This window comes from Sabethes cyaneus, chromosome 2, assembly GCF_943734655.1.
Source record: "Sabethes cyaneus chromosome 2, idSabCyanKW18_F2, whole genome shotgun sequence".
NCBI classification, from domain to species: Eukaryota; Metazoa; Arthropoda; class Insecta; order Diptera; family Culicidae; genus Sabethes; species Sabethes cyaneus.
In genome coordinates this window covers 70,008,577-70,035,787 of record NC_071354.1, presented here as the reverse complement: position 1 = coordinate 70,035,787, position 27,211 = coordinate 70,008,577, and the positions used below count along the sequence as shown (strand labels likewise).

The following is a 27,211-nucleotide window of genomic DNA, read 5'->3' as shown; positions in this document are numbered from 1 at the left end:
TATTCACCACGGGACATCAAAATCGAAGTACGAACACCTAGATCACCGCTGAGGTCGGTAGGAAAACAATGAACAGTTCGGTCATAGAGCTTGCACTCGGAAACGAATAATGACATCTTCGCAGCTTTCCGAGACATGGTGATCAAGACATTTTTCCCCCGATATCCACAACCGTCTTCCTTGGTTTAACATTCGGTAGTTGGACAAGTCGTAATTCCGTAATTCATCGAAAACTACGCGTGCTTGCTTGATGAGGCACTACCTTCCTCTGTAAGGTTAGATATATCGTTCAACAAATAGGGTAGGAAACGCTCTGAATCAAAGAGACCGCAACTGCGACACTGAATGAATAATCCTGAGTGCACGTAATAACTGCTTTGACGGGGAATGCCAGCAAGCGATAGAGAAGAAAAATGGAACTTGGAAAATCTATCTACGCCTTGACCCGCTGAAGAATTTGACCAAGTATCGACGACAAAGAAACGATTTGACCACGGTCTTGAAGAAGAAACAGCACGACCTGGAAGACAAAAGCCGAGAGCTAGTATTTCGTATTCCAAGCTATGAGAAGGCGAGTCAATATCATACGAGCTACAAGTAGTGATGTCCGAAATTTTCAATTATTCGATTACCGATTAATCGGTGAGCATTGTCTGCACTAATCGATCAATTCAACTATTCGTGCCAGTGGTATTCGATTAGAAATATTCGAATATTTCTTTGATTAATTCGATTAATCGAACGATTATGAACGATTATGAACGATTAACGAGCATTATTCGGGGATTATTCGTGATCATTGAACTATTCGATTAATTCAACTACTCGTGCTGGCAGAATTCGATTAAAAATTATTCGAATATTCCAAGTGTTATTCGATTAGTTGAATTAATCCAACGATTAATGGATGTCACTAGCTACAAGCCAGCGCCTGATACGTACAGAGATGAAGAACTCCGTTCATCATTTTGTCGCGATGATTTCAAGGCAGTGCTCGATACAGTCGAATGAAAACAGTTTTGGCAAATAATGCACGAATGGAAGTTTTTATATAAACCGTCACAGCTGCCAAAAAGATTATATGTCGCCCACAATGCTATCGATGTACAAAACTTTCTTTGCGGATCTGAGACTGTGATCTTTCTTGTAGAGAACATACATTTGCCGTATTTGAGCAAAATATGTTGCGAACAATTTTTGGCGAAGTAAAAGCATAACAGAATAGAAATCGAAGAGTGGAATTGACGCATGAACCACGTGTTGCTCTCACTGCTTGAAGAGTTTGCCATTTTATACCAGGTGAAAGTCACGAGAATGCGGAGTGATACCACGAAATCTGTTCTCTTCAGCGACTTCACGGGTACCCAGAATAAAGGGACCCAACGTGCTAGATAGCTCAATCAAATTGAAGCTGACTTGCGAATATCAAGAAGCTCGAGAAATAGGCGACGAGTAGTCCTGAAACTAGAGTATAGACGAGCTCTTGATACGTTACTGTTCACCACGGTTTATTGCTCAAACTCGAAATAAATACTGAAACAAATACAATTCGAAAATCAATTAAATGTGAAAAAATTTCATCAAACCACAAACGAGTTGATGAATACTTCAAAAACAGTAAACTTATAATGAATTACACTAGTTAACAGCATTTTTGAACTCAGTAAGCTGAAGGTAATTTTTCATGTAAAATTGGCCGCTGAATCCGAAAATGAAGTCGGAAAAATTTAAAGTAGGATAGTTTTTGAGATATGCACTAAAGTTGAAATTTTGCTTAACCTTCCTAATGCATTAGAAAAAAGTTACATATTATGCATTGGGGTCGAAAACGACCCAAGTTTTGAAATTGCTCTCATTCATCCATTTTCAATCCGAATTTCGTTTTCTTTACCTAATTTGAAAGCTGTGGTCAAAAACTGGCACCCAAGGTATATTAGGGAATATTTGTAGACTAACGGCCACTTCTGCGTCGGTTCCGGAACACCCACTACCAGGTCCCGGGGGACATGTTTATATTTTGAGATAATTCATTTTGCGGCACATCAAATCACATTGGCTTGATAAAATAAGATTAATGGAAGCACAATGGGGACATTTTGGACTCAAACGGCCATTTTCCCATTGGGTCCGGAACATCCGGTACCTGGTTTTTGAGGACAATTTTGAATTTTAGGATGATTTATCTTGCCACACGTCAAATTACGTCAGCTTGATATCATTAGACTAAATTTAATAAAGACATTTTGAAGGCAAATGGCCACATCAGCTTTGGTCCCGGAACATCCGGTACCCGGTTTTTGGGCCCATTTTTGTATTTTAGGATAACTCATCTTGCGACACATCAAATCACATCGGCTTGATTAAATAAGGCTAATGAAAGTAAAATAAGGTCATTTAAAAGCCAAATGGCCACTTTACCACCGGTTCTGGAACATCCGGTACCTGGTTCCACGGGACATTTTTGGATTTTGAAATAACTCATCGTGCGGCACATCGAATCACAACGCCTTTATCAAATAAGACAGTTACAAGAGGTTTGAGGACAATTTGAAGATAAATGGCCATTTCATCATCGGTTCCGAAACTTCGGGTGCACGGTTTATGAGAACATTTTTGGATAGGATAATTCATCATGCGGCACATCAAATCACATTGGCTTGATAAAATAACACTAATGGAAGTACAATGGAAAAATTTTGGAGCCAAAATTGCCATTTCACCATCGGTTCCGGACTGTGCGGTACCCGGTTTTTGGGGACATTTTTGGATTGCAGGGTAATTCATCTGACCCGAATTACCCCATTTTACGGTTCATTATAAATATCGTGTACCGGATTATATGCGACTGACGCGCCTTTGTACTTCCATTATTGTTATTTTAACAACGCTATGTGATTTGAGGTGCCGCACGATGAGTTATTTCAAAATCCAAAAATGTCCCCCGGAACCAGGCACCGGATGTTCCAGAACCGATGGTAAAGTTGCCATTTGGCTTCTAAATGACACCGTTTTTCTTCTATCATTCTTCATCTTATTTTATTAAGCCGATGTGATTTGATATGTCGCTTTATGAATTATCCTAAAATACAAAAATGGCCTCAAAAACCGGGTACCGGATGTTCCAAGACAAAAGCTGATGTGGCCATTTGCCTTCAAAATGCCTTTCATACTTTCAATAGTTTTATGTTATCAAGCTGACGTAATTTGACGTGTGGCAAGATAAATCATCCTAAAATTCAAAATTGTCCTCAAAAACCGGATACCGGATGTTCCGGAACCGATGATGAAGTGGCCATTCGGGTCCAAAATGTCCCCATTGTACTTCCACTAGTCTTATTTTATCAAGCCAATGTGATTTGATGTGCCGCAAAATGAATTACCTCAAAGTATAAAAATGTCCCCGGGACCTGGTAGTGGGTGTTCCGGAACCGACGCAGAAGTGGCCATTAGTCATCAAATATTCCCTAATATACCTTGGGTGCCAGGTTTTGGCCATACCTTTCACATGAGGTAAAGAAAACAAAATTCGGATTGAAAATGGATGAATGAGAGCAATTTCAAAACTTGGGTCGTTTTCGACCCTTAATGCATAATATGTAACTTTTTTTGCTGTGGCTCTTCTAGATGTCGCTGAAAGCTGAAACTCCCTCACAATGCTAGTTTTCCAAAGTTAGGAAAAGTCAGAAAATTTCAAGTCTCTAGCTCGTTCCGTTACTGAGTATCAAGCTTTGTAAGTATGCCGATGGGTCGAAAACGACCACAATGCACTAGGAAGGTTAAAGAAAGAAAGTACATGCACCTAAATACAAATTTCTCCGGCTCCGAAGCACTAATTTTAAATCTCTTTTTTTTTATTAAAGATGAGAAAATTTGCTTTCGACTAGTTGAGCTTCACTTTTCTGTAAGAATAATAATAAGCCGACTAACGATAGAAAATTTATATGCTGTGAATCACCAGAAAATCCAGGTTTAGGTGCCCTTCTTGGACAGTTCTACATCACAAATAACACTAGTTAACAAAATAAAACAAAAAGCGTGAACTCAGTAGGCTGAAGGTGATTTTTCATGTAAAATTGGCTGCTGAATCCGAAATTGAGGTCAGAAAAATTGAAAGTAGGATAGTTTTTGAGATATGCACTAAAGTTTAAATTTTGCTTGAAGAAAGAAAGTACATGTACATAAATACAAATTTCTCCGGCTGCGGAGCACCAATTTTAAATCTCTTTTTTCATATTTTTCATTTTCATATTTGAGAATTTGTTCACAACAAAACAAGCGATGTAGCTGAACATGGAGGTGACGATATGGCAATAGATCTTGGAGCACGTGCAGAAGACGACAGAATACCAGCCCCTGACCTCCAGGAGGTAGCAGAAGAGATCGGTCGGCTGAAGAACAATAAAGCGGCTGGGGCTGATCAGCTACCAGGCGAGCTGCTGAAATACGGTGGTAACGCAACCATGAATTGCATCAGCTGCTTAGGGAACCACCCATCGCTCACACCGCAAAAATCGGTCGCCTGCGATGGGCTGGGCATGTCGTGAGGATGTCGGACGACTGCCCGGTTAAAAAAGTTCTCAATAACGATCCGACTGGAACGAGACGGCGGGGCGCGCAGCGAGCAAGATGGATCGATCAAGTGGAAGGCGACCTGCGGACCCTACGTAGACTACGTGGCTGGCGAATTGCGGCCATGGACCGAGTGGAGTGGAGACGACTTCTTCGTACAGCAGAGGAAACCACGGCCTGGAGCTGATTAAAGTAAAGTAAGCCGATATGGTTTCCTACTCAACCTACACTGGCTTACAAGTAGCAGCGGCAGTGCCAGTGACTATAAAATGGTACACTTCGTTCGCCGCCTGCTCATTTATCGCACGATCGCACTGACGGACGGTCAGTATTTATCATCGACGGCTATTGGTGGCGAAACCAACGGCATTTGGCGGCAACACCGACAGCAATTGGAGGTAAAAACGATGGCATTTTGGCGGCAACACCGGCAATTGGATGCAAATCCAAGGATTTTTGCGGCAATTAATGGCAATTCGAGGCAAACCCAATGGCATTTGGACGGTAACTTCAATGGCAATTATCGCAAACCAACACTGAAGGTAAATGGAAACGGATCGACTGACGGGCAGCAAATTCAGCAGCAAGCCGTTGTGTTCTTAAACAGTTCTTATAAGAACTATAGTAATTGAAGAATGGAAAGATTTTTCTACACTTTCTAAATGGGTAACGTTCCATTTTGCGTTATACCATGGTAAACATGGGAAATGCTTGCTCAATCAGCGTAGGATAATCATTTGAGCAGCAGCAGCAGTCGATCTGGTTTACTCCAACACCTACACTGGCTTTCAAGTAGCAGCGGCAGTGTCAGTGACTATAAAATGGTACACTTCGTTCGCCGCCTGCTCATTTATCGCACAATCGCTCTGACGGACGGTCAATATTTACCGTCGACGGCTATTGGTGGGGCAATACCAGTAATTGGTGGCAACACCGATGGCAAGTGGAGGCAAAAACGATGGAATTTCGGCGGAAACACCGGTAATTGGAGGCAAACCAAGGGCTTGGGATGGCAATTGGTGGCAAAACCAAGGACATTTCGCGGCAACACCGGTTGTTAGTGGTATCATTGACGGCGATTGGAGGCAAAGCCGATGGCATTTTGGCGGCAACTTCGATCGCAGTTATCGCAAACCAACACTGATGGCAAACGGCAATGGAACGACTGACTGGCAGCAAATTCAGCAGCAGGCCGTTGTGGTCTTAAACAGTTCTTATAAGAGCTATAGTAATTGAAGAATGGAAAGATTTTTCTACACTTTCTAAATGGTTAACGTTCCATTCGGGTAATCATTTGAGCAGCAGCAGCAGTCGATCTGGTTTCTCCCACTACCTACACTAGCTTACAAGTAGCAACGGCAGTGCCAGTGACTATAAAATAGCATACTAGGTTCGCCGTCTGCTCATTTATCGCACGATCGCACTGACGGACGGTCAGTATTTACCATCGACGGCTATTGGTGGCGAAACCACCGGCATTTGGCGGCAACACCGATGGCAATTGAAGGCAAAACCAAGGGCTTTGGCGGCAAGACCGGTTATTGGTGGCAACACCGATTGTTGACTGCACTAAAGAAGTTGATGTTACTTGTAACCAATGGCCTTTTTAAGGGCCGCAAACTAATTAAATGAATCATAATCAGAATTGATCTCAAATGTGCAAAATGGTTTTGATTATTATTTGTAACCAACGGCCATAAACTATTTGAAGGAAGTTGGTTCAAATATCAAACTACGCATAAACATATTTATTACAATGATCTGTGGGCTGGTCATTCATTGCTATTTCAACCTTTGTGAAATACAGTAGTGATTTGTTAAAGAATTCGCTATGTCTAAATGGTTGCAGGCGTTATAATTACGTAACCACCGTAAACGTATTCGTGAACAAGGTGGCTGGTGTAGTAACTGAACCAAGGGTATCCTTAACAGGAGCAGAGCGTACTAAATTGTCACACAAACGAAAGCGTGTTACTCACAGATACTCAAATATGCATATGCCAGAAATGCAGTTTGCATTAGTCTTCGATCTAATGATCAGACATAAAGTTATATTTCATCGATTAAAACATGTTATCAATATAATGAGTATTATATGACACAGTCCTACGTCACCCTTTCGTACAATCCTTAGGGCTGTATACCCTGTAGTTTTATTTTTTTAACTAGTGTTATTTGTGATGTAGAACTGTCCAAGAAGCCCCACCTAAACCTGGATTTTCTGGTGATTCACAGCATATAGGGTCTTTTTCTAATTCCCGTCGTAATAAGTAAAGCCAGTCTAATTTTCATCATTTGCTGGATGAATTTAATGAATACTCCTAAAGTTCTTGTGCTGATTTGACTCAAACACACTTACCTTCCGATCCGTAAACTTTGAAATCACTGAAAAGTGACTATTGAAGCATATTATTGAAATTACGCAACTGACTTTATTTCTAAAATTCGTCGTACCGTATTAAAATCCGTCCATCAAAATTTTTCATCGTCCGAACTAAAAATCACAACAATGTTTACGAAGTTAACGCGCATGTATTTGTGGCATGACAAATGTTATTCTACAAAATTTCTGCAGGTCAGGCAACTTTTTCTGGTTGTAGAATAACGACAATGCCTTGTGTGAGTTATTTTCATTTATGAATGACGGAAATTAAAACGATTAGTCGACATTGTCTTCTTCGTCGCACGAAAAAACGTAGGAAATTTGGCTGGTAGGACTTCTTTAATGATAAAAAGCATTTAAATAGATCTCAGCTCACTTTGATTGATCGCGTATGATAGCCAACTAACTAAAATATTAGGGAATAACTAGTCTTGCATTGTGTGTCATAAAAATGCTGATATTTTTAATAATTTGTGTTGAATAGGACGGGAATAGGCAATTACGACGATGTAGCAACATACCCTACATTTTCTATCGTTAGTCGGCTTACGGAAGCCTTGTTTTTTCGTTCTTGAAAAAATGTATGTTAGGTATAATGGACGATATGCATAATAGACGTTACACATAATGGAAGATAGGCATATTGGCAATGGACGATAAGCATATTGAAAGATAAGAATAATATGCAAAAGGCGTAATCGACTCCAAGGTCCAATCGACTCAGTTAAAAAACCAGAGGGGTTGTGTAAAGAAACACAACCGCACAAAATAGTGGTCCAAAATGGCGAAAAACGGAGCATTTTTCCCAGTGTCTTTTACTTTCATTTTATCAAGGTTTTCAGCACTTTTGTTCGTATTCCTTAATCTCGTATCCCTTAATCTAGAACTGTCAAAAGTTAGTCATTGCTTATTATAATGAAAATAAAAAAAACTATTTAATTTTAGGAATTATAGACATAGTTTCTTCGGCAAAGTTGTAAATATTGTGAAAACAAGTAACTTTGCTGAAGAAAATAAAATTTCTATCTTTATCGAGTACTGAACTATAGGGCATATTCTTTGAAATTTCTTTAAAAATTAGCTTTTCATTCTTAGTTTTTGTTAGTTGCATTTAACAAGAATACAATGTTCTAGGCAATTATCGAAGCTCTCAAAATTCATGTTTTTGCGGAAGACCGCTAATCGCTAGGACTTTTATTTTCTAAGTTATCATATATTCAAGATTTAAATTTTCGTAGTTTCACGAGTCTAAAGGGTAAAATGGGGCAAGCGGATTTATGAAACCAGTATTTCGTCTTAAAGCTTAAGTCGAGTACTATAAACTTGTATGGGTTCCGCTTGTCCCAATCACCCAAATGAGAGTACGGCAAGCATACGTTTTATGTGTTTCGCGTTCCCTAAAGGCTCGATACACGTCCATTTTTTTTGTGTTAGTAGATAGACACATAGTTTCTTCGGCAAAGTTATGAAAAATATAAAGGCAAACAACTTTGCTAAAGAAATTATATTTCTATCTCTGTCGAGTGCAGAGCTATAAAGCATTTTCCTTGGATATTCTATAAAAATTAGTTTTTCATACTTAGCTTATGTTGGTTGCATTTTACAGGAATATTTGGTTCTAGGCGATTATTGAAGGACTCAAAATACATGTTTTTGCAGAAGATTACAACTCTCTAGGACCTTTCCTTACAAAGTTATCGCTTTTAGCTCGTGAAGTTAGAGAAAAATAAAGCTTAAATAAGCGATAACTGTAAGGAAAGATCCCAGAGATTTGCAACCTTCTGCAAAAACATGTAAACATGCAAAACATAATCGCCTAGAACCATAAACTTTTGTAAAATGCATATCTGCGCACCTGAAAGACTCACATAGTATAAACAATGCACTTTGAAATTTCTCCATGCAAATTTTCAGTTGATTTCACTCAACGGTTCAAAAGTTAGAGCAATTTGAGCGTGTGTTTTATCATGGACACCCTTTATGAAGTTTAATACCGATTTTCCTATGAATGAGTACACGATTTTCAAACCAAACCGTTACGCAATCGCCCTGAATATATTCGACACTCAGTTTAGAACGCTCAGAAGTGTGATAATCCCGTATCAACTGCCACTCCATTAACACACCACACAGGACGGAGGTGATTCCGGCTGCCGAAATCATGTCAGTTTGTTGACGCGTGAGGCTAATGCCGCCGCAAAAATAACAGATTATCGTTCCGATAAGCGAAACATTAAGTGTTTTCTCACGTGTCTAAATCAGACACAGATGATGTAGCCCGGTACCGTGCGCATTCGAAATGAAACCCGCGTGTACCTACTCGGCAATGGGGCCATCATTTCGGCAAGTTTCAATGCTTGCAGCAGCGTGAGATAACGAATAATTAGTTGGCTCTGTTTATACAGAAAGCAGCAGCTTCTGTGCCAGGTACGTACCGGTGTACCTTTAGTGTGTATTCAAACATTCATCGCAATATCCTAAAACCAACCTCGCCAGTGCATATTTTGAGCATCCTTCTCCGATGCGAAACCAGGCCAAGGCTTGTCTGACAATAGTACACGTAGCTCGTACCGTTAGAAACCTGGCGGAGTGAAGGATAACTGCTGCTGAAAAATTCACGAAAACAACTGTTTAGATTGATTATAGTTAGCGCACCATATCGTATAATGTGGGAGTAAATTTCCCATGCATTTCGAGTGTTTCAAATCCTTGCTGATAGAGTGATAAATCGTTCGGTATTGGTTTCAAAACACAATTCACGCGTACGCGTGATGGTAGCTGAAAAAATCTGTTTCGTTTATTGTTATAAAACTCTCACGAAATTCGAATTTGTCACTGTCTTGCTTGTCTTATCTTGGCGATTGATATCACCGGTTTCATCACTCGTTACTTTCATTGATGCCTGCTAACAAGGGCGTCAAATTACAAACTCTGTCGAGTTTCTTTCTGCTCTGTTCAACAAACCATCGAAGTTCAAAGCATGGCTATGAGCATGACAAGTGAAAACATCTGTCCGATGCGTGAAATTACAAATACACGCGCCTTCGGATGACAATCGGTTCCGTGCGTTAACCTTTTCTGCCTTGAGCTTCCTTAGTTCGGACTGGGTGCACCCAGTAACATAGCAGAAAGGAAAATTGAAGTGAATAAAAAACCCGCTACGCTGCATTCGAAACCGATCCCACAGTGGCAGTTAAGTTTAAGACGGAACCAAATCTTTGCTGTACCATCACCAGTCAGATGCTGTGGCTTGTCGGAAGGTGGCGAGAGACGGAACGTACAGGGGGAAATAATACCGCATGTTACGAGGTCGTTAAAAGTCTTAAAAACGATATAGATTGTAGTTCACGCCGGTACGAGATAGTGCAATGTGATGCTTGTGGTTTGCAGGGTAATTAAAGTAGAACACTTCATCTTGTTGCTTATCAAGTGGCTGTCCGTTGTCGAGAATTAACCACTTTGGTAATCAAAGAGGAACAAGAAGAAGAAAAAATGTTAACAGCTCGTTGTCTGGATGATAATTTGAGATAGACAAAAGGCAAACGTTGACAAGTCAAGCGACGTCGGCGGACGGGCGCATTGTGCTTGAATTATCACATACCGCCGCCGATGCCGCTGGCAGCTATGCCGGGTTCTGTGCCGTTTGGGGTTCCTAATCGTGGCCGTTTTAATTGAAATCGTCTCGAGGAATTCAACCGCAAGAGGCATTCAACTACGTCCGCCAGTTTGAGAGTCTGATTTCACCAGTCAGGGGCAGCATGATATAGGAGGTGGCAACGTTGAGGGAGTTAAAAGAGAGATGGGTGTCCAAATCCATTTAGCCATTATTATGTGGTCGTTTTGCCGGATTTTCGAGACAATATTTGTCCGAACTGTCATTGTTCATAATCGTCAGTTTCCTCGGGTAGGTCCAGCAAATTTAGGAGGTAATCATGACACGAGTAGGATGCGTTCCGCCGGAACCTTGGTCTTGGTTTGGCCTGTCCTTTTCAATGTATTTCCTCCTCTTGTTCTGCGGTTCTTTCATGTAACCTTTTAATAGTTAATAGGAAAATAGAGCTAGCAAAAGCAGATTACAAAACATTTTCTCGGCTTTCGCCGAGAGAGTACAATGTCCTGGTCGAAGTTTTTCTCCACTACTGGAGGGAGGCGGCACCGGTGGTTTCAGAATCCGTACGTACAGATAGTAGACAAGTGAAGACGCCGCCATGCGTCTGGCTGCTATATTCGATGAAGCGTGTGCCGGTTGACAAAAGAGCTTGTTTTGACAGATTCTGCCCACACTCGTGGACTGCATGCTGCATGCTGTGTGCTGAATGGTTTACTCGATTCGTTCCAAGTGAAGCCCTTTCCATTTTTCCAAACTACTGTTGGTTGGCTGTTGCAATACTGCTAAACTAGTCAACCAAACTAGACGCTGTGAAGTATTCAAAGTCACATGAACTAAGTTGTTTTTCTTTTCATGTATATATTTATTCGTTTTTTTCTTCGTTTATCATAAAACCTTATTTCTTTCTATTATTTCTTGACAGGTTGATATAGCGACTTTTATATAGATTCCTTCTTTTTATACCCTTCGCTTCCACTAAACAGTGTCTGATTGAATAAGAATTTTACTTGGTAAAAATCAATATTTTCTTTTGGAATTCATTTTCGATATTCAATAGTTTAGTTTCGATGCCATAATGCCACAATACTATCCAACGCTTACTCTGCTGACGCAAGCGTATGACAAACAACTACTGTAACTGTGTTGCTAGGTGCAAATTTTCTGCTACCGACACACTCTCCAGCACACAGCCTCGTAGTGTCATTCTGCACAGTCCGCTCACGAAACCAATAGCTCGTTAGCTGTCAACTGCTGGCCTGCGAATGTGAGTAGGATGTATGGTAGCAGATTTTATTTTACTTCTCCTTTTCTTCTCCATCTTACGTCCTCGCTTCACACGCGGGTCATGAGCGATCGGTATCAACTGTGCGGGTTGCAATGACGAGCGAGAGGGGCGAACGTAGCCGATAGCTAAATACACACTCGTAAAAACATTCGTAAGACATGAAAAAATAAGAAAGTGGGTTTGAGAGACGTGTTCATGCTATTGTGTTCGTTAGAACGAGAACGCGTGTGTGAGAAAATTAGACCACATGAGTGCCGGCTTTGGAGCACTGTATTACAGTGTTAACTTAGTTTCCCCAACATCAGTCTTTGGCGACATCCTTTGGCGGATTTTTTTAAGGCACGCATTTTCGAGAAGGGGAACAAGTAAGGCGCAATACAGGGCTTTAACGCAGTGCGGGTCTTAAAAATCTCGTCCAATTTTTGCAATGAATCCCAACTGGCAAGTCACTTTTGAAATCATCGTTGTACGGTGACGATCGAAAGTTAGTTTCGGATCGAGAATCACGCCAACGTCATTCACATGCTCAACCTTTTTCAGTGCCTGGTCGTCAATTTTGTAGTCGAAAACGATTTGATTCGGTGGAACGTCATAACCTCGCATTAAGAAACACTGATAGTCACATTATTCACTTTGCACCAATTTACAAATGTATCCAAGAAAAGTTGAAGGTGATAACAATCCTCGATGCAATGAATCGTCAAGTAGATTAATTGTCAGTATAAACAGGCAGACATAACACGCATAAACGAGGCAGCGTCGTTAACGAATAAAATGAATAAAAGGGGTTCTAAGTTACTGCCTTGTGGCACACCAGATTGATTCGTGAACGGGGACGATACCTTCGAGCCAAGTTTCACTTGTAAAACTCTGTCGCATAAATACGAGCGTAATCATATGACAAACTGTTGCGAAACACCTAGTCCTAGTATTATTTTATCAAGCAATATGCGATGATTGATGCGATCGAAGGCAGCTTTTAATTCAGTATATATCACGTCTACTTGCACCTTACGCTCCATTTCAGTGATACAATTGGAAGCAAAGTAAGGTAGGTTCTTCGTCACAGAACGGCCAGCCACGAATCCATATTGGTTAGAAGAAATATGTTTAGTGCTGCGAATTGAAGCATCGCTCACGATTATTACAAGTAACTTGGACCCAATGCCCTTCTGGCATACAGGACACGGCTGATAAACTGATAATACCACGGTAGTTCCTTACAGGTCGGCGATTTCCACTTTTGAATACCGGGAACATGAACGAATACTTCCAAATGTCCGGTGTTTACCACATTCCAGCTTAATTAAAGCTTGTTTTAAAACTTCAAGGTACACATCTGCATGAGATGTATGAAATGGTAACGTAGGACGCTATATTCAGTTTTAATTAAGAACATCTTTAGTGCAAGTTTTTTTTTTCAGTGTATTCCACCAACAGTTAAACAGACATAGCACTCGTTTTCCATTCTCGCATCGAATAAACCGTCATTTCAAATTTGGGCTTAGTTGAGATTGTCTCCGTTTTGGTCAAAGTGACGCTTTTTAACGAAAGAAGGGGAATGCCCCATAAAAAATACTTGCTAGTTTGAGGGATACTCTTGTTGCTAGTTGATATTTGGGAATGCCGATCATAGATGGTGCTAGTGTTTAGGCTAAATGTGAGGCACGACAATTTTTGTTTGGTTTTTGACGTAGGACTACGTCTTTCAGGAAGGTAGCTGGTATAGGGTGTCATTCCAAAAAATCTTTCTCGAAAAGTGGTCAGGTTTTGAACGCTAATAGCTTAGTGGTTTCCTGAACGATTTTCAATATTCTTACACCAATCGATTGAAAAATCTTCTAAGAATTGGTCCAAATGAAGAACAGTATGGATTCTTGAAAAAATTGAAAAATTGAAAATAATGAACCTATGTTTTACCAGAATTCTCACTTCGTGATTGGTTGGAAGATTCTTTACGATGATCTAAACCTATACTAATTTGATATCTGTGCTTGGGAAGTAAGCCAAAACAAGTGACCAAGTTTCCTCATTTCAACCAGATTTCTTAACACCGCGATTAAACCCAGACCATTTTGATGTCCTCACTTGGAAAGTACGCCAGAAAGAGTGACAAGGCTCCCTCGTGCCAACAGATTTTTTACGAACGCGATTAAACCTAGTCCAATTTGATATCTGTGTTAGGGCAGTGTGCCAGAAAAAATGACACAATCGTTGTCCCAACAGATCGCAAATTCTTTACTGTGAGACGATTAATTCTAGGCGAATTTGATATATGTGTTGGAGAAATGTGCTACAGCTGTAGTGTTCGGTTATAATATGACTCTGTATGAATACGCATGCTTGCCGTTTCATTAGAAGTGTAGTGAAAAGATGTGCTGTTGATAAAATAGGATTGAATTGGTAAAATCCCTTCAACGTGAGGAATCATGGGTAATAAAAACAATCTTTAATTTCTGTAAGGTAGCAGGAAAGCAATAGTTTGTGTTCTTGATTTTGTTAAATTGTATTCAAATGCACAATCTTGTGAGAATTGAACGTATGCAATGTTACTACTTTGATAAATGTTACATACAACGCATGTAGCATGTATATATGTTGCATATAGCATGTATACATGAAGAATCGAATGATTACAAGCATGTATACATGCTACTATCACTACAAAGAGACTTACGTAGTCCTGCGTCATCTATATATGCGGTCGTGTTTAGCAAGCAGTTTAGCAAAGTAGCTTAAGAGCTTCTACAATGGCAAATCGATATGCTTGAAATTGATCAACGCCGGGTACTATATGACCTAGGTTCTGGAGTAGGTTGTGGCCCCGGCACTTCGTGACCTCTACGGGAAAGATCATTACGTCTTTCAACAGGACGGCGCACCGCCCCACACGGCGAATATCGTCCAAGCGTGATATCGGGAAAATTTAACAGATTTTCACGATAAGACTTTGTGGCCTCCCAGCTCCCCGGATCTTAATCCCTTGGACTTTTATGAATGGTCGTACATGCTGGCCAAGCAGAGCGAACCTAAAGTGAGCACTATGGACCAATTTAAGGAGCTCATTTCCAAGATCGGCGACGAGATACCCATGGACCAGGTGCGTGCCGCGTGTGATTCTTTTGAGAAACGTCTCAAGCTCGTCATAAAACACACAGGGGGGGTAGGGGGTTGCTTCCACCAAATATGTCGTAAAGGTTCTCAATAAACACTCCTTCAATAAAAGTTGACTCAGAAAAGAATATCTTGGGGTTTCATTTTTTAAACACATTTTTATTTTATTTCTTTCTTTTTAAAGTATTTTTAAAGTATACTCGAACTTATTGAACACCCTGTAGTATTCTGTTGCCTACGCGTTCGTGCGAGACTTCAGTTTTGATTAGATTTTAGTGATTGTTGGGTAAAATTGGTTGAAGGGAAGAGCTGGTTGGGCACTTCTTCGATACGGTTGTATTGCAGGTGTATAAAATCGTCGTCTGGGGCAAGGGAAGTATGTGATGGGTTGAACCATTACAATTCAAAAGCCTAACTTTTCAATCAATTGTGACTATTTGACAATTGAATAATGGTTTAAATCGTAACATAACAAAATTGCTAGACATTTTTTCTATCCAACAACATATTGACGATGGAATTCCAAGCAGCGATAGAAAAGTTATTGATGTTTGAAAACTTTCACTCAAACGTTACAGTTTCGTTTTCCTTTTTTTACAAAGTGCTACCCAGTATAGTAAACAAAGACTTGGTCCTGCGTCCAAATCCACAGAGTATATGAAAAGATTTATATGCTTTCTTGATACGATCTGCAGTTGTTTCATTTCTTGTTAAGTTGCTCGTTATCACACCTTCAAGACAAGTTGATTTTGTGATAACTTAACGTAGTTCCCGTAAGTTCTGGTACTGGAAGGTGATAAATTGTTCACATAATATGGATTACGATATAAAATTTTTGTTTTTGTGTAATTAATTTCCAATCCCACAGATTGTAATAACGGTTCCAATACCAACAGCATTCTATCTACATCTTCTTCACAATCACCTATTATTAAAAAATCATCTGCGTATGCCAATCATGGTAAACTAATTCTTACCAAATGTTCAAAATTTAGATCCGTTATTAATTTTGCATCGTTACCAATACATGATGAAGAATAAGTAATAATGTTGGGCTTATAGGTTATCCCACCGCTAAATTTTGAATCAAAGCGGAGATTAGCATTATAAATAGAGGTTGCTCTCCGCTTTGATTAAAAATTTAGCGGATTTTGAGTGCCTTATCGCCTCTGTAATCTATAGTTCTGTAGGTTATCCCTGTTTTATTCCTCTTCATTTAGCTACAGGTAGGGGAATGTCTCCGGTTGTGAAACATATTTTGTTTTTTGGCCATAGCTTTTGATCGAATCATCAAATCTTAAATCTTTTTGAAGTATTGGAAAGTTTTAACGTATACCTATCGTTTTGCCAAAGGAAGTAGGGTAGAGGATCCATATTTCGCCAGTTTGATGTATCCAAAGCCTTTTTGCATATTTTTGGTAGACTTAAAAGAAATTATTTGACGAATTGGTAAAATTGATGTCCTTTGGATTTATCAAACAGGCGAAATATGGCCCCTGGCGAAATATGGATCCTCTACCCTATATGGTTTAAAACACAAAAGTTATAGCAAAATTTCAAAACATGGTTTTTTGTGGCTAAAAAAAAGTGTCCCCGGTTGTGAAACACCTCGGGAAATCGTTAGAAAAGAAAAGAAAATATAGAAATGTCGAAGGAAAATCAAAAACTAAAATCATTTATTCATGTAAAATACTAAAAATACAAAATCATTGATCAATTTCTTCGCTTAATCGTCTAAATCTGAATCGTAATAAATGCATGTAAAAAAGCAAGCAGTCAAATTGGCACATTTAAAATGCGCTGACCTGATACATGTGTTTCAAGGAATTGAGTTTTTGCTAAACCTAAATGAATCCCGCTGCCATCAAGACTCATAAGTTAACTTTGTTAACGTTTGTATGTTCATATGAAATATAAAATAATTGATTTTCTAGTTGTTTCACAACCGGGGGACTTGACTTGATATTATATAATAGTTTTTGAATCAATTATTTCACCTAAAATTTATCTATGTGATGAAATAGAGGTCCAAAACTAAACTTATATGCATATGCTTTTACCTGACCTTTTTTATTCCATTTGATACTCAAAATAATCAATTGCAAAACATGCGAAAAAACTTTTTTGAGTGTTTTTTCAAACACGTTTCCTACAAAGTATTGTAAATATTGAAGGTCAAACTTCAATGTGTTTGCCCAAAAGTTATATTACTATGAGACTAGACGTTGGAGTAATTTGACAGCGCTAGGATAATAAAAACGTTAAAAATTACGGGTGTTTCACAACCGGGGCCATTTCACAACAGGGGACAATCCTCAATCCTTTGAATAAACCACTGAACAGATGTTCCTTTCCTGTAAAAGCTTTTAAAATTCGATTTATCAAAGCTAGGTTCACTACAATATATAACAATATACCAATATATACCCAATATTAAAATCTACCAGGTCAAATGCTTGTTTTATGTCATTTGATATTAATATTGTTCCTTTACCCTTTCGCCAACGTTCATCCAGGATTTTATGTAATTCAAAAAAAAACATCGAAAGGAAACGTGCGCTCTGCTGATAGTATTTGCTAATTTGTGGTTGTGTTAGTAGTTTGTTTTCTCCCAGTTTTATAAAACTCTACAATAGCACAGTGGGGAAACCACCAACAGCAACAACAAATCGCGTGTGCGCAAGGGGCTTCCAGCAATGATGCAAATTTTCTTCGTGATGAATGCTCATCGCCAGCTCATCAGCGATTTAAATTTCTACAATCGGTAACTGTCTCTTGTACTATTCGCTCGCGACGAATCGCCGACGCAAAAGCTGGCGAGAAAAATGTAAATTGATTACGCTCGCAAGTTCTCGCTCGGTATCTCTGTCTCACACTCATCACTCATTGTTCTTAGCTGTCAACAAACCGATAACGAATTTTACGATCAAACGTAAACAAGCATATTTTTTGCCAAATTACAAAAAAAAATATTGTTCGATCAAATGTAAAACGTTATTCAAGTCACGTATGATAATTATGAACTTGTCAAATGTCAACATATACTTGTGACGCCAGGCACAACCTGTTTGGACAACGAACTTGTGTCATTTTTCTGGCGCACTTCCCTAACACAGACATCAAACTGGACTAGGTTCAATCGCGGTCGTAAGAAGTCTGTTGGCACGAGGGAGCCTTGTCACTCTTTCTGGTGTACTTCCCAAGCAAGGACATTAAAATGGTGTAGGTTTAATCGCGGTGTTAAGAAATCTTGTTGAAATGAGGAAACTTGGTCACTTGTTTTGGCGTACTTCCCAAGCACAGATATCAAATTAGTATAAGTTTAGATCATCGTAAAGAATCTTCCAACCAAACATGAAGCGAGAATTCTGGTAAAACATAGGTTCATTATTTTCAATTTTTCAATAGTTCAACATCAAGAATTTTGGGCCAATATTTAGAAGATTTTCCGATCGATTGGTATAATAATATTGAAAATCGTTCGGGAAACCACTAAGCTATTAGCGTTCAAAACCTGACCACTTTTCGAGAAAGATTTTTTGGACACCCTATACCAGCTACCTTCCTGAAAGACGTAGTCCTATGTCAAAAAGTTTCTCCTCTGTTGAACTGACATGGCACATAGAAGAAAATCCTTTACACAAACATCGTCCTACACATTTTGCTTGCACACTAACACCCTCTGTTATGCATGTTGCAAAGTAACAATATTTGAATGGTTTCATACCGCAGGGTTTTTACATTTGTACGGTTTTATACTGAAAATTAAAAGGCGTTGCAGTGTAGCCATGTTGTGAAACATGCGTTTTTGATAAATGATTGTCCAGTCATAACACTCCCATCTATATTGGAAATTCCATAGAAAATGGGACTGCTATGCGAATAGCGGCAGTACACCAATGTGTCAATACTATACCAATACTTGTACTATACCAATCTCGTTCCTAAAAGCCAGGGGGTAAAATCCCCAAATATAGTTGACTTTGGCAAGCCGTGTTACGTTCTTCAAGTCAGTACACTAACTATAATGTCTTTTGCACTGCCAAAAGGCTTGATCGGGATTATGTAGAATTCAGCTTGAAGGGTGGATAATGAGCGGCGTGGGAATAACCCATGCTTAAGTCACTCGATATCGAATTACCTTTATTCCACTAAGATTCCACCTCATGTTCACCATGGCAACCATGGCAATATTATTGTTTTTGCATTTTCAAAACGGGGACTGTACCGAAGCGCACCAGCTGATGATGTGAGTACAAGCTCTCTCAGCAACCATTCGACCAGGGTCTGAAATTTTATTTACAGAGTATTTTGGTCTGAATCAATTCCACAAAAACCTATCCAATTGAACAAACCTTCAAACAGTTTACCACACATATCGCTGATGGCGAATTCCAACCAACCCAGCTATCGTCAGTTTCAAACCATTCGAATAATTAAAAACTCAAATGTTGACTCATACGACATCAAACATGCCCATGTTCGCACACACAAAAAGCGTTACGCAATCCTCCGCATGATATACCGGCCTTAATTCGAGCGAAAACATCTCCTCGCGTCGACATCTGTTTCCGAAGGATGGCCGTAAAGCGGCCGGTCCGTATATGCTAGAAAAATCGAAACCCATAATCCTTCGCTTGTACAGACCTACTCACATAAAACCAACAACAGAAACAACAACAAACAAGCACAGCTCAAAATTAACATCCTTCAGTTCATTATCGTACACTTCATAACGGGAGCCTGGTCCCGGTGTTCCCAAACAGCGGAAAGAAAAAGCGGGCAAAACTTTTCCGTTCCCCGGCAGTTGAACAGGAACAAGTAACTCCTGTTCCTTACCGGCGCTTTCCCATTTTCCGGTGAATGTTTACCGACTGTTTTCTATGCGGAACGGATCAGATGACAAGTTTTCCCGCTACTACTACCCGGAGCGGACCGGAGTGGTAGCGGTGCTCCGGAGTGAACTGGGGAAAATTAAATTCGGCTTGCCAAATTCACACGCACCAAGCCGGCAACCGGGTGCCGGAAATGCAGGAAAAAGTCTCCTACTTACATTTGATTTATGGTAATTAATCCTCCTCGATGTACTCCGGTACTTTGCGCGAAATCTCCTTTCTCTCGTAACAACACAGGAAAAAATTTACGTAGAATCCTTTGAGTATAATCACTGGAGCATGGACACACTCTATGTTGATTCCGTTGTACGATCCCGTTCCAGTGAAAGTGGGTGGCAAACTGGGCGACAAGTATTATTTTTAGGAATTACGTCTGTATGTGGCACCGGATTAGGTTTCGTGGATTGGTTTCTTTAGCCTTCGCTGTTTCACTGGCAGACTCTGCTAGGGAGGTCTACATTGGCCAGAATAACGTTTCGGACGGTTTCTTCTTTAGGCAATTCCACTGCGTTTAGCACTAATTATGAATCCTATTAGCGTGAATGGAATAACAACGACGCTTTTATGTGGTTCGTTGTCGAAAAACACTAGAAACGGTTTTTTATTACCTTTGGTCACTGATTTGTGTCGGATTTGTATACGATATATAACCGGAAATCCCCCAAAAAAACTTTTGCGTATACTGAAAAAATTAGCACTTCGTTCGTTTCGAGCACGTTCAAAATGAAACAGAACATAAACCGGGTAAACATTTATTTACACCACCACTGCTGATCTATTTACTGCGGACACCTAATTTGACAGACGTTTCTTATCAACAGCATTCCAAATCTGATGCAGTGACCTTGACCAATTTCTGAGCTCTTCGAAAATTTAAACCAATACGCAACACTTTCTAGCAACTTCTGATCAACTTCGAAGTCTAGCCAATTTTCATCATTTCACAACACTAAAACTTTGTTATCACCTTGGTTGCACCGCCACACAGTTGTGATACACTCATCAAAATCTTATCAACCCGTGGAGTAGCGTACTGATCGCGCACACAAATCACTGATTCACCAGCAACGCTTCTTCGTTCACTTCTTCAACCTTTCGTCATAACCGGCCGGCTCGCAGGGGCGATTAATTTCCGACCGAATTGCTATAGATCGTCTGAACGCGAAATAAACACACACGAGAAATACCGCTTTCGATTCCGCGGAACCAAAACTCCGCTAGCGCTGATTGCCGAACGACCAATCGACCGACACGCGATATAAATCCCTCTGTACCACGCTGAACGGAGGACGAATCTCTACTGAAGGGTGCTGTCGTCATTCCAGTACGGCCGCTCGAGCAGTCCGTCCATCCAAAGGCAAACCAAAACACACAGACACAACGTTATCGTCGCGAGAAGACATACGGACGGACAGGTTTTTCACTCGCTGGTCGCTGCGAAACACGGCGGTGAACGGTGAGAAAAGGTCATACCACGATAAGCGAACGCTTGAACGCAACCAACGGTGAAATCATAGCACCGTCGATGACCGGCGAAATTGTGCATCGAGGTGCATCGGCGAAAACTACTCTCCCAAGGGCGAAGAGAATTCCTGCTCCGCGAAGAGCAAGAGTTAGAGAAAAAGCTGGAGAATAAAAACAGGTGTTGAAATTCTCGCTACATGGCGAGCTTGAATGTACGCTGTACGAAAACTTCACTGCGAGCAAACTGCTCTTTCAGTTGAAAGAGTAGAAATGACGATAGGGGCGAATTCGCTCACGGGAGCTCAATGGTGTGAAATGAGAATTTAGCCGATCTCATTCAAGTGAGATTTTCCTCTTCTCGCCCAGTGGCAAAACAAAAACAAACTAAAACTTAACGAAGTGAGATTTCACAAAGCCTTCACTCTGAATCTGAAACCATTTTTACGCTCTCTAACACTTAACACAAACGTTTTCCATTCTCACTCTCACACATGGTGAGTTTGCAGTGTGGTTCCCCGCTGAAATGTTTCGACTGGGTCTGCATTCGGAGCACGTTAAAATATGCGATTGTGCAGTTTTCAATGCTTGCATGTGGTAAAATAAATAACAGTCCATCCTAACAATGCAAAATATGCATACATTGGACGTTTTGTTTTAATTAAAGCCAACAGAAAATGAGATTTAAAGTAAACAGTGCAATGTGGTACATGGTTTCAGTTTTGGTATTCGAAACAAGCAATCATTTTGTTATGTTCTAGTCTGAGTGCTCTAAAAATGTTACTCAATACTTGATATTTGATTTGATTTGATTTATTTGATGTTTGCTTGATTTGATATTGGAATCCTTATACGCATAGGTATGGTGCATTCATCCACGGTCGTTTTAATCTGTCATTTTCGGTTTGAATTTAAATTTAAAATCATAAGAAACGCAAAATCAGGAAAGAAGATGATACGCATTTGTCGTAATCTGCCTCGAGCCTTCGGAGAGTAGTCCAATTTTCTACGGTGCGATTACGCAGAAAACGGCGGCGTACCTTGCGAAGAACATTACGACGGTTACGAAGTGCGGCGTTCCACCATGGATGATTGTACGAGCGTTGGCTGCAGGTCCTCCGAAAAGGCGTGTATCTGCTAACAGTTCTATGCACCGCTTCATAGAAAATGTTAACTGCTGTGTTGGTATCTGCACCGCAAAGAAGTTCATCCCAATTCAATAAGCTTAGTTCAGCGATAACGGCTTCATAGTTACAGCGGTTGAAGTCAAGATCCCGATCTTCCGATGTTCTGTGTAGATTCTGCGATGCACATTGTACAGTCAAGCGAAGAACGAACGGTTTCGGGTGACGGTCAGCGGGTAAATCGATAAAATCGGGCGCTTCGATCAATTCGACATCTCTGCTGTCACTTATAAAGACCAAGTCCAGAATCCTACCGCTCGAGTTACGTACATTGCATATTTGCTGTAATCCACTAGCAATAATACATTCGGTGAAAACAAGATCGTGGTCAGAGGAGGCATTTATCGCTAGATAAGAATCCACATCGAGATCGTAAGACCAGGTCAGGTGAGGTAGATTATAGTCACCAACTACTATCACTGAATCGTTAGAGATTTGTTGTATTTGTTGAAGCGCTCACGTTTCAAACCATTACTTCGAACCTAAGTACGGAACGGTTGACAGCAGTAATAACACGAGCGTGCGATGCCACTATGCCGGGGATAATGAGACCGAAGAACGGTCGCCGCTCAGTCTACTGCTGGAACACGACGATTGCTGAATTACGGGCAAATTGCCTTCGTGTCAGCAGGAGAAGTCAGCGGGCTCGCAACGCTGCCGTTAGAGAAGAAAGAATACTAGTGCACAGGATAGCAAGAGCCGCACTTAACAAAGCAATTAGGTTCAGCAAGAAATCTTGCTTTGAGCAACTTTGTCGTAGAGCCAACGCGAATCCTTGGGGAGATGCTTACAGAGTTGCCATGTCAAAGATTAAAGGTCTTTCTGTACCACGCGAAAGGTGTCCGGAGAAGATGAAAGCCATTCCGCAGCATGAAACAACGCCCTGGCCCAGCCCACCGAACGGCGAGGAGGCGGAGCATGTAGAGGAAGCTCGAGTCACCAACGAGGAGCTAATCGAGTTGGCGAAGGCCATGAAGGGAAAGAAGGCCCCAGGGCCAGACGGAAGCTCGAACCTGGCTTTGAAAGTGGCAATTATGGAGAACCCAGATATGTTTAGGACATTGCAGAAATGCATTGACGAAGGTAACTTCCCCGATACCTGGAAGCGCCAGAAGCTGGTGTTGCTGCCGAAGTCGGGAAACCACCCCCGAGATCCCTCAGCGTATAGGCCTGTATGCCTATAGGATACGGTTGGCAAGCTGCTAGAGAGAGTAATCCTGAATAGACTCACCAAGTAAACGGAGAGTGAGAATGGCCTGTCAAACAAGTAGTTCGGCTTCCGGAAAGGCAGGTCTACAATAGATGCCATATGAATGGTAGTATATGCTGCGGATAAGGCCTAAAACAACAGAGAATAAGAAAAATCGCTACTAGACGTGAGAAATGCTTTCAATAGCGCCAGCTGGGAAGCAATCGCTCGTTCGGTGATTAGCATGACGTTTCCTGTGTATCTCTACCGGATTATGAAAAGTTTGTTTGTTGGCGGCTAAAGAATTGATATCGGCATTGCTAGGGGGAAAACTTCATAACATTTTCAACGAGCAATTTTTGTGTTTCGCTGGCATTATGAGTAGATACTCCGTCTTGTTGGAAGATGAAATGACAGCGAGCAGCAACCTCTTTCATCCACGGGACGAGACAACATCCTTCAGAACCTATCAGGTATACATCAGCTGTTACCTTTAGTCCTTGTTCAAATAAATACGGAGGCATTACATCGCCCTCGCTGGAGACTACGCCTAGAACCATCACATGGCTAGAAAGCTTTCTTGATTTGACGATAGGACGATAGGATAGGACTACGATCTGGTGCAAGCCACCTGTCAATCTTTCGATTCATCCTGATTAAAGTTTGTTCCATCAGAGAAAAAGATGACAGAATCAATATGATGAGGATGCTTCAACCGTCTCAGAAATTTTTTAGTCGCAGCAATCATAAATTGACCTCTGCGTAGCGTAGTCAATACGACTTTTAACCAAGGTTTTTCGCCGTTACTCGCCGAATTGAGAATTTCGAACACCCGATTTCCCGAACCGTGCACCTCATTGACCTTGCTGGATTAATTCATTCTTTAACTCTTTCTACTTTTTTGTCCCTATTCCGTTCAGCGGTAATGGAATGGCGCTTATATGCCTTCCGGGTAGGTGTGTAGGATAGCTTATCACTTTCCCAACCCTTTCTTATATAGTTACTTACTTACTTACTTATTCAGCCGAGAGCCGGGGTGGCTTTTGCCGTATCAAGAATTCCTCTCCATTGTACTCGGTCCTGGGCTACTCGTCGCCAATTCGTTGCGCGTCTCGACACACGCAAGTCGGCTTCAACCTGGTCGAGCCATCGTGCACGTTGAGCCCCTCTATTACTGGTGCCGGTGGGGTTCTTGAAGAGAACGGATTTCACCACACAGTCGTCTAGCATCCTTGCGACGTGGCCGGCCCACCGTAGTTTCCCATCTTTCGCCAGGTGTGCGATGGGAATCTCTCCAAGCAGTGCCTATAGCTCGTGATTCATACGTCTTCGCCACTCTCCGCTTTCCGTTTGCACTCCTTTCGTTCAAATACGGCAAGTGCACGTATGTCTTCCGTAAGCAAAGTTACCTTTTCAGGTCCGTAGAGGACTACCGGTCTTATTAGCGTTTTGTACATCGACAGCTTTGTGCGGCGGCGTATGCTCCTAGATCGAAACGTCTTGCGGGGGGAAAAGTAGGCTCGATTTCCAGCTTGAATGCGTCGTTGGATCTCCTTACTCGTATTATTGTCGGCGGTGACCAGAGATCCTAAATATACGAACTCATCAACCACTTCCAGTTCATCGCCGTCAATAGTCACTGTCCGTGGGAGGCAAACGTTACTTTCTCGAGAGCCTCTTCCTACCATATATTTGGTTTTCGACGCATTAATTTGTAGGCCTATCCTCCTAGCCTCCGTTTTTAGTCTGGCGTAGATTACCTCCGCCATCCCACGGTTTCTAGTAATGATGTCGAAGTCGTCTGCAAAGGCTAGGAGTTGGCTACTCTTGAAGATCGTTCCTGTCGTTTCGACGCCCACTCGCCGGATCACACCTTCAATAGCGATATTGAATTACATACAGGACAGTCCATCCCCTTGCCGTAACCCTCGCACGAAAGGACTTGCCGTTTCGAATCGCGCACGAAAGGACTTGAGAGTGTCCCCGAAACGCGCACGTAACACATCACTTGTTCCAGAGAAGCTTTGATCAGCCGCGTCAGTTTGTCCGGAAAACCGTACTCGTGCATTATCTGCCATAGCTGTTCGCGTTCAACGGTATCGTATGCTGCTCTGAAATCCATGAAAATATGATGCGTGGGCACGTTGTACTCTCGACATTTCTGAAGGATTTGTCGGAGAGTAAAAATTTGATCCGTAGTAGCACGGGCCCCCATAAAGCCCGCCTGATACTGCCCTACGAAATCTCTTGCTATCGGGGATAGACGACGCAACAAAATCTGGGAGAGCACCTTGTAGGCGGCGTTGACCAGCGTAATGCCACGGTACTTACAGCAGTCTAGCCTGTCGCCCACACTACGCCTTCCATCCACTCCTCCGGTAGTTACTCTTTTTCCCAAATCCTTGAAATCAGCCAGTAAAGTGCCGTTGCTAGCGGTTCTTGGCCATTTTTATAGAGTTCAGCCGGGAGTCGGTCCTTTCCGGCGGCTCTATTATTCTTCTTTATATAGTACACTGTATGTATGAGGTTACATCACAGAACAGAAGTGGAAGTCCGAACGATTCGGTGATCAAAACTGGTAACAAAACGGCAAAAAATCGAAAAATGCGAGCGTCACGAAAAATGATAGGTTTTGAGCGCTTTCCGCTCAGCTCAGCGGTTTTCCGATCGATTTTCAATATTCTTACACCAATCTATAGGAAAATCTTCTAAGAATTGGCCCAACTGAAGAACAGTATGGATTCTTGATGTTGAACTATTGAAAAGTTGAAAATAATGAACCTATGTTTTACCAGAATGCTCGCTTCGTGATTGGTTGTTGTAAATGACGTCATCAAAGTGGAAATGCGTTTTCACACTTCGACTTATAATCCAGTCAATTTTCAATGGATTTACAAGATATTTACACCAATTGATCGGAAAATCGATTTGGAAAATATTGAAAATATAGAAAACTATCAATTTTAATGCGCGTCACTGGAAAATTGAATTATTTTCATTTTTTTGCCTTCCCACGTCAGTGCTTCCCTAGCACGGATGAAAGAAATATATACGATATAAGCTATGGGTTAAGCTTCCTTATGATTATATTTAATTTATGCTCTATAGAATCCGATCGAAAATAGTTGAGCTTCAGCTGTTGCTGCTTCCCCGGATAAGGCAACGAAGACATCTAAATTCACCAAGCGAGACGCCAACAAACCGAAGAATCCAGCGACTCATCCGCCAGTGAACGATATGGTTTTGGCTGCTATGCCTTTTACTGCGCATCGTCAGTCGGTCAGCGGCTTTCGTTGGCGACACATCGGACAGGCAGCTTTCGAGTCACAACCGTGGCATAATTTAAAAGGTTGTATTTTGCCTTACGGTGCGCATCGCCATCAGTTGGTCATGTTCATCGGCTGCGAAGGAAAGGACAGTATGCTGAGCGTGTTGGAGCTGGAGCACTCGTCTCGCTGCCGTGATGGAATATCTGGCTGCTAAAGTTCTGGAATTGGCAGGAAATATGCTGCTCGCGACAA

At 41.2% G+C, this 27,211-nt stretch overlaps 1 protein-coding gene across 1 annotated transcript in view; it reads right to left on the bottom strand.

The window, feature by feature from the left end:
* LOC128737484 (insulin-like growth factor-binding protein complex acid labile subunit) overlaps positions 1–21,241 on the bottom strand; it is a 553,799-nt gene extending 532,558 nt beyond the window's left edge. Inside the window, exon 1 of the mRNA XM_053832125.1 lies at positions 20,015–21,241. The gene's annotated coding sequence lies outside the window, so the exon portion shown is untranslated. The remainder of the gene's footprint in view (positions 1–20,014) is intronic.
* Positions 21,242–27,211: the final 5,970 nt, after the last annotated feature.